This window comes from Mus pahari, chromosome 10 (genome assembly GCF_900095145.1).
Source record: "Mus pahari chromosome 10, PAHARI_EIJ_v1.1, whole genome shotgun sequence".
In the NCBI taxonomy this organism is placed as follows: Eukaryota; Metazoa; Chordata; class Mammalia; order Rodentia; family Muridae; genus Mus; species Mus pahari.
In genome coordinates, this window is record NC_034599.1 from 112,476,415 (window position 1) to 112,484,409 (window position 7,995).

Genomic DNA, 7,995 nt, shown 5'->3' on the forward strand with positions numbered 1-7,995 from the left:
GGGCGGCGCGGGCTCGGGCTGGGGGCGGGGTCGGGGGCGGGCCCCGCCTGGGCTCGGCCTGGGGCTCCGGGGCCCCGGGCTGGCTCCGCCCCAGAGCGACGCGCCCGGGGCTCCGCACGTGGCGCTGCGCCCGCCTGGCTCGCGGGGAGAGCCACCCTGCCCGGCGGGGCGCACGCCCACCACTCTGACCCCGGGCGCGCCCTGCTGGAGACGGCCGCCCACGCGGACACGGACAGACAGACAAGCGGACGCACGCCGACCTGCGGACGCCTCGCTACAGAGAGCCACCCACGCAGACCTGGACCCGCACACACCGACAAACGTTGGCACACACACTGCCCAAGCCAGAGTACACAGACACGCCCCTCCTGGATGATTTGGGGACCCTACCCCAGACACCTCATTTATCCACGTGCATGGACATGGGCATGACCTGACATCCATGCTGAGACACACTGACACACATGCACACGGATACAGACACCGACGCACAGATATGCACATGGACATAGCCACCATTGACATACGCTGGCATTGAGGAACACATACTGATAAACCTAATGACACCACGTGACTTATAGACACATCCATTGACACATTGACATGGGGACACTTAGAACCACATTTCTAGAGACACAATGACAGTACAGAAACCCACCCATGCACTGTAGATACTTACGTGGACATGCTGACACATGAGAGCAGACAGAAATCAAACACACCCCCAGACTCTATTAACACAGCAGCAAACACTAGCAAACCCACAGACATGAATATCTCCACATAACCACCCTCGTGAGCTGTGTTCAAGCCTTCTAGTTGACCCACAGAGGGATACCAAGTCCCACACTGACAGGACTGTCCAACAAGCACTCTGGGAAGGTAAAGCAGGTGCTGACCTTCAAAGGGTGCTGGGGTTCTGGGTTTGGGAGCCAGGATGTGCATGGGTCATACACGTGCTTGCACGCGCACACACACACTCACACATGCCTGCACTCATGCACACACATACACGTGCAAGCATGCACACACACACACACACACACACGTGAGCACACACACACTAAAGGCAGACTTGTTTTGTTTTGAGACAGGGTCTCACTGTGTATCTCTGGGTCACCTGGAATTTGCCATATGGACCAGACTGGTCTTGAATTCACAGCGACTTGCCTGCCTTTGCCTCACAAGTCCTGAAAGGGTGTGTGCCATCATGCTCTGCCCAGCAACTTCTTTATTGGGATTTTGAAGAGGTGGCTGTGGGCCAGTGGTGTTGTCCATTTGGGACTTGAGTGTGGGGCTCCAGTTGTTTCTGTGCTTTGGAGGATATATAAAAAGTCAATATGCAGTGTTGTTCCAGACTCTGAATGGGATGAACTCTGGAGGGTCTGACAGAGGGACTCAACGGCTGGCCTCTAGCTCTGGTCAGGTCTGAGGTTGGCCAGCAGCTCCCACTAGTGGTCAAAATGAGAAGTGCACCCAACGATCCCGTTGCAGATCCCTCTGTGGACTCACCTTCGCACAGCTATAGCCCACACCCATCAGGCAGGAGGCAAATCAAAGACCAGAACGACCCACTGTCCCTGAAACCTTTAACCACCAGCCCCCGGATTCAGAATTCAGATTCATACTTGCAAATGGACTTTCTGAATGGAGAGAGGCTGAAACTAAAGGTACTGGGACTTAGAGGGAAAATCCTCCTTACTCCTAATTCTGAGCAGTTTTAATCCTTTCTCCTCAGTGCTCTGCCGGGGGATGTTGACCAGAGAGGTGGGCTACACAGTGCATCAATACATTAGGTTTAAACTCCTTCCCCCCCCCCCGCCCTGTGTGTGCATGTATAAAGCCTGTGGAAGGAGAAATGAAAACCCATACCCAGTGGAGATTCAATCATGAACACACAACTGGGACTCTGAGACAGGATGCACAGTGCGAGAAAGGGCAGCAGGCATCTGGAGTATTCGGTACCACCATCACTAAGAAATCCTGCCGGATCCAGGGTACCTCTTTGTCATGCGATATTTAGTAAATGAGGAGTATGCACAGAGCAGCAAGAGGCAGCGAAGGTTTTTCTTTTCAGTCCCACCCCCACCCCCACCCCCGCCACCAGGTTCAAAGTTGAATTAGACACCTTATCTTTCCAGGCTCTGCTCTCCTATGACTGTGTCGATTTCTTGTCTGTTGCCAAAGCAAAACACAAAACACCTGACAGAAGCAACTTCAGGAACGGGGTTTATTCTGGCTGAGAGCGAAGGCCCAGGCAGGGGCTTAAGGTGGCTGATCCCATTGCACCTACAGTCAGGAGGCAGAGGCGAGGCTAGTGCTCACAGCTTGCTCTCTTCTTTTTATTCACTGCAGGACCCTCCCCCACCCCCATGGAAGAATGCTGTCCACCTCCAGGGTAGATCTTTCTAGGAATTCTGTCAGACATGCCCAGAAATATGTCTCCTGGGTGTCAGATTAACCAACCAGGGGCTTCCCTTCTTTCCTGTTTCCACCAGCCCACTGCTGTCCCTATTCACCAAGCACGCTTCCTAACAGAAAGGGGAGTTCCCAGGGAGGCACATGCCCCTGTAAAAAGGTGTCCACACACTAGGTCATACGCTAAGGTGCACGCTAGGGGCATCTGGTTTATCTCTGAGTGCTCCAGGCTCTTGGTTTTTTTTTTTTTTTGTGCCCCTTCTATCAAACCTGCACATAGGAAAGTACATGTGTCTTAAATGTTTAATATTAGGGCTCCCTCAAACAAATCTTTATAACCAGCACATGGAGACCAAACACTACCACAGCCCAGAAATCCCTTAACAGCTCTAATGTCACCACTTCCAGCCCCAGGGTTAACGACATCAAATTCTCTCGGCTAGCTTTGTCTGTGTTTTGGTTTTTTTGTTCTTTACATTTTTACTCATTTCATTTGTGGTGTGTGTGGGTGGGGGTGTGTGTGTGCACGTGTGCGCGCGCGTGCACACGTGAGCATGTGTCAGTATCTGTGTTTGTAAGTCAGAGGATAACTTGCAAGAGTCAGTTCTGTCTTTCCACCATGTGAGTTCTGGGGCCTAAACTCAGGTCCCCAATCTTGGTGGCAGGCGGGAGTCTTTACCTACCCAACCATCTTGTTGGTTCTGCTTGCCCTAAAAATGTTTATTGATGACGATAGAGTGTGCATGTACGTGTACAGACCAGTAGCACACTTTATGGAGTTGGCTCTCATCTTCCACCTTCATGTGGGTTCCAGGGACAAACTCAGGTTGCTGGCTGACACCACGACAGGCCTTTCCCCTGAGGACCCACCGCACTGGCCTCCAGTTTGCTTGCTTTGACTTTATATTTTAAAAGGAGTCAGAAACCGCAAACTCTCTTATGTCTGATTTTTCAGTCTGTATCTGTCAGTCCGTCCACGTGGCTGTTTTGTCTTTGTTCTAGCCCGTTGGCTCTTCTCTATTGTACTGCTAATGGATGTTTGAGTGGTTGCTAGTTTAGGGTTAGCATGAATAGCACACTATGAATGTTCTGGGACACAAACAGAGGTGAGCGCATGTGCCTTTGAACCTGACAGAGAGTTGCCGGGTCTTCCGTAGAGTGTGTCCACCTTCTATAGACGTTGCTGGTTTTCTAAACTGGTTCTGCTGGCATCCACGCCACTACAGAGACGACTCCGATTCATCTACATTCTCTAGCACTGGGTATTTTTGTATTTTTTTTTTTTTTTTTTTTTTTTTTTTTTTGCTTTAGTCTCTTGAGTGGGTGGGCAGAGGTTTCATTGTGGTTTAATTGACATTTCCCTGGTGACTAATGAAACTGAGCACTTTTTCATGGTTTATTGGCCATTTGTGTGTTTGGACTTCTCATTTATATAAATGGACATTGTTCAAGATTCCATTCTTTTCTTAGCCACCCCTACTCTTCTGTGTGTTCGTGTTCTGCTTTTGAGCTCAATCGTGGCATTGTGTGGGCAGCTAGCTCCTTGCCTCGCTCGTTGCAGTGTGCCCTGTGTGAATCCTCTATGTCCTTTCCTCTCTCCATTCCCATGGAGGCTCGCTTGGTTCAGGCCTTCTCAGGGATGAAGGAACAGCAACTGTCTTGAGTCTTTGTTTCTTTCACCTTGCTAATTCAAGGAGTGTAGAAGGGCTAAGAAGTGAGGATTCTGGGTCTGAGAACCCCCCAACACTGCCCTAGCAGACGCTTTGTAAGATGGAGTGCAAGGTGGGGCCAGGACAGAGTCCACACAAGGCACTGGCCACACCACCCTGATGTCCGGCATCCATTCTCCAGGTGAAGCTTGGAGATCTGAGCTCTGGATGGGCTATCTGCAGCTTAGAGGTGGGAGCTATCCTGGAAGGGAGGGATTTTAGTAAGACCTCCGAATGCCATAATTCTCTTGGGTGCCAGAACTCTCTCTCCCCTCTCCCCTCTCCCCTCTCCCATGTATGTGTGCATGGTACAGAACAATCTCAGATGTTGTTCCTCATGAGCCATCTGCCTTTCAAAATTGTTGCTGTTGTTTTGAGACAAGTGTCTGGCTGGCCTGGAACTGGTTGCTTAGTGAGTCTCTGCTTGCCCGGCCTTGGGCTTACAAATATACACCACTGCGTTTGCTTTATTACTATTATTTTTAACCTGGGTTCTAGGAATTGAACCCAGAACCCCACGCTTACACAGAACCCTCTTTGCTATCTCCCCAGCCCTAGAAGCCTGGTTCTTTTAATTAATTAGCTAATTAATTTTATGTATATGAGTATGCTATTGCTGACACACCAGAAGAGGGCATTGGATCCCATTACAGATGGTTGTAAGCCACCATGTGGTTGCTGGGATTTGAACTCAGGACCTCTGGAAGAACAGCCAGTGCTCTTAACCGCTGAGCCAGCCCCTGAACCCTGGTTCTTAACGTGCACTTCACACCCACGCTGAGAGCTCAGGTGATAGATTAGTGCAGTGAGCACTTTATGCTCTGACCCATCTCACTGGCCCTCTCTTTCATTAGTTTTTAAAAAGTGATTTATTTACTTTTATATTATGTACATTGGTGTTTTCGCCTGTATCTATGTCTGCGTAAGGATATCAGATCCCCTGGAACTGGAGTTATAGACAGCTGTGAGCTGCCATCCAGGTGATGGGAATTGAACCTGGGTACTCCAGAAGAGCAGCCAGTAGGTGCTGAGCCATTTCTCCAGTCGCCAGTTTTGTTTTGCCCACGTAGAGTTTGCGTGTTGTTAACATACTGCATTGTCACCTTAGGTTCCTGGATACCACTGATTTTGAAGGCTGCTCCCCCTTTTCAGTTTCTAGTCCAGATAATGTTCCATAGTCAACAGATTCTACCCTTCCTGGGCTAACAAACTTCTGCTTTATTCCCAGTCAGGAGAGGGGAAGGGGGAAAGGACCAGGGATTCACAGCCAAGGACAGGAATACATCTCCCTGCCAGTGAGGATTGCCGATTTGATGCCCCCTTTAATCCTGGTTCTCAGACACAAGTATGCTTTCATCTGAGGGACCATTGTCCAGCAGGAAACGTGAAACCACTTCCTGTAGACACCCAAGTCGGGTACATATGTCTAGAGGTGCCCATTTGTCCCAGAGAATCTCTCTTCTTCACAATTCCACGGTGACCCACTGGGGACCCCAGAGAAAACAGACAAGCTCTGACTTCTGAGGTGCACCGTCTAGCGTAGCCGGCTCCGACTTTTGCCTCGGTTTACCTGCCTCGTGTGCTGTCCTTCACCCACTAGCTGTGTCCATTGCAGTAAGCAGAGTGCAGAGCTTGGGGGGGGGGGAAGGCCAGGGGCTTAGATCAATTTATCTTATGCAGGGTATGTGAGTTTATGTCAGGCACGTGTTCTTTCTGCGTCTTCTCTTCTCTTACGAGACAGGATAATTGTCTATCTGCCTCACAAGTTAGTGAGAGAAAATAAAGGAAGACAGTGAAATATTGGAATACATGTTTTACAGGTCAAATTTGACCATCCTGGTACCCAAAGCCTGTTCACCCAATAAACAACAAACAAACAAACAAACAAACCCCAGACTCCCAGGGAGAGATTTGCTTGTAAGCGTCCTTCCCCGCTCCCCTCCCCCCACCCCGCCTTTTTACTTTTTTTCTCCCTTCCTTTCTTCTGTCAGGCCTTGAACTTCCTATGTAAGGAAGGGTGACCTTGAATTTCTGATTTTCCTGCCTCCTCCTTTTAAATCCTGGGATTTCCGGTTGTGTACAACCGTGGCTACTTTATATGATAAAAACGAAACTCAGAGCTTTATGCCTGCTTTAAGTAAGCACTCTACCAGCTGAGCTACATCCCCAGCCCATTACAGAGACTTCTCCTGAGCACACTCAGAAGCGATATCCCCAAGGCCGAGAAGGTAGCAGGGCTGGGAAGATGCAGAGGCCAACAAACGCATCAGTATACCAGCAGGTCCAGCAGCTAAGACTCCAGGAAGACCTGCCTGAGTCGAGCTGACCCCTCAGTGCGGCAGAAACCAAAGAGGGACGGGGCAGGCTTTCTGCCTCTCAGGCAGCCCACCGACAGGCAGTGCAATGCTTTTTTTTTTTAAAAATGGTTTTTCGAGACAGGGTTTCTCTGTGTAGCTCTGGCTGTCCTGGAGCTCACTCTGTAGATGAGGCTGGCCTTGAACTCAGAAATCCGCCTGCCTCTGCCTCCCAAGTGCTGGGATTAAAGGCATGTGCCACCAGAGTGCAATGCTCTTGATGAGGGCCTGTCACTTCGGGTGGACGGCTTGTTTCAGGCAAGGGCGGTGTGAAGGAAGAGGTTCATCTGGAAGCCGGCAGCTAAAGGCTGGAGGACCCACAGCACTTGGATGCTAACAAGGGTTCTGAGCATCCCCCAGCAGCGTTTCCTCTGCCCTTGTCTGTGTTAGACTGAGCTGCCATTGCTGTCCTCTGCCCTTGTCTGTGTTAGACTGAGCTGCCATTGCTGGCAACAGTCGGAAGGAACAAGGAGAAGCAGAAAATGGTTCTGCATCGAACAATGCCTCTCAGGCCTGGCTTTGCGGCTGAGACGCACTGGGACGATGGGGCAGGTTGCTGGTTTCTCCCAGGGTTCCTTCTGCCCCGCAGTCACAGCCCACAGAAGTCCATGCTAGGCACCTGTGTTCCCATGGTCCCTCACGTTCAAGTGGGGCCATACAGCCATCCCGAGCTCTGCCACCCTCATGGAGTTCTGTCACCTTGTGGCCCTGCTGTGTTGTTTCACTTTAATGCTGCATTTCATGGAGTAAGAGGGTCAGGGTGAGAGGTCAGACTGTAGATGGAGTGCTGGCGCCGGAACTCAGCCCACAGATGTACTGGGGTGTGTGTGTCAGGTACATTGCAAGGTCATGTGACTGACTTTGCCTGCAACGAGCGTTCTTCAGATTGCATTTGCCTATTAGTAGGACCTCATAATGGCCAGGCAGGTCCTTACTCCTGGATTGGGGTCAGCTGCCTCCGGGGACCCTGGAGTACCTGGTATGGCCGTGTGAAGTACACTCTGAGCAGGTAGGTCCCGAGAGGGAGGATTTGGGGCTCTGGGTAGACTATGTGCAATTAGAGCGAGAGGGTCAGGAATGGGGCTGGGCTGAGCAAAGCTGGAAGGGGGAAGAAATTAGGGGGAAGCCAGAGGCTGCAAATTCTGGGTGGGCACTGTCCCAGAAGAGTTCTATTTTTTACATTAAGAAACTTTTTTTTTAAGGGATGGGGGGCTGGGGAGATAGTTCAGCCAGTAAAGTGCTTAAGTTTGACCCCAGAACCCACCTAGAAAAGTCTGACCTGGTGACTCTCAGCACTAGTGAGGTAGAGAGAGGCAGGTCCTGGAAGCTTGCTGGCTTGGCAGCACGATCTGTACGGCGAGCTCCAAGCTAGAAAGAGATGGCGTCTCAAGGTAAAAGAAGGAAGAAGACAAGAGACTGACTTCTGTTTTACACACACACACACACACACACACACACACACGCACACGCATACACACACCCCCCCCACACGCACACACACACGCACACACACA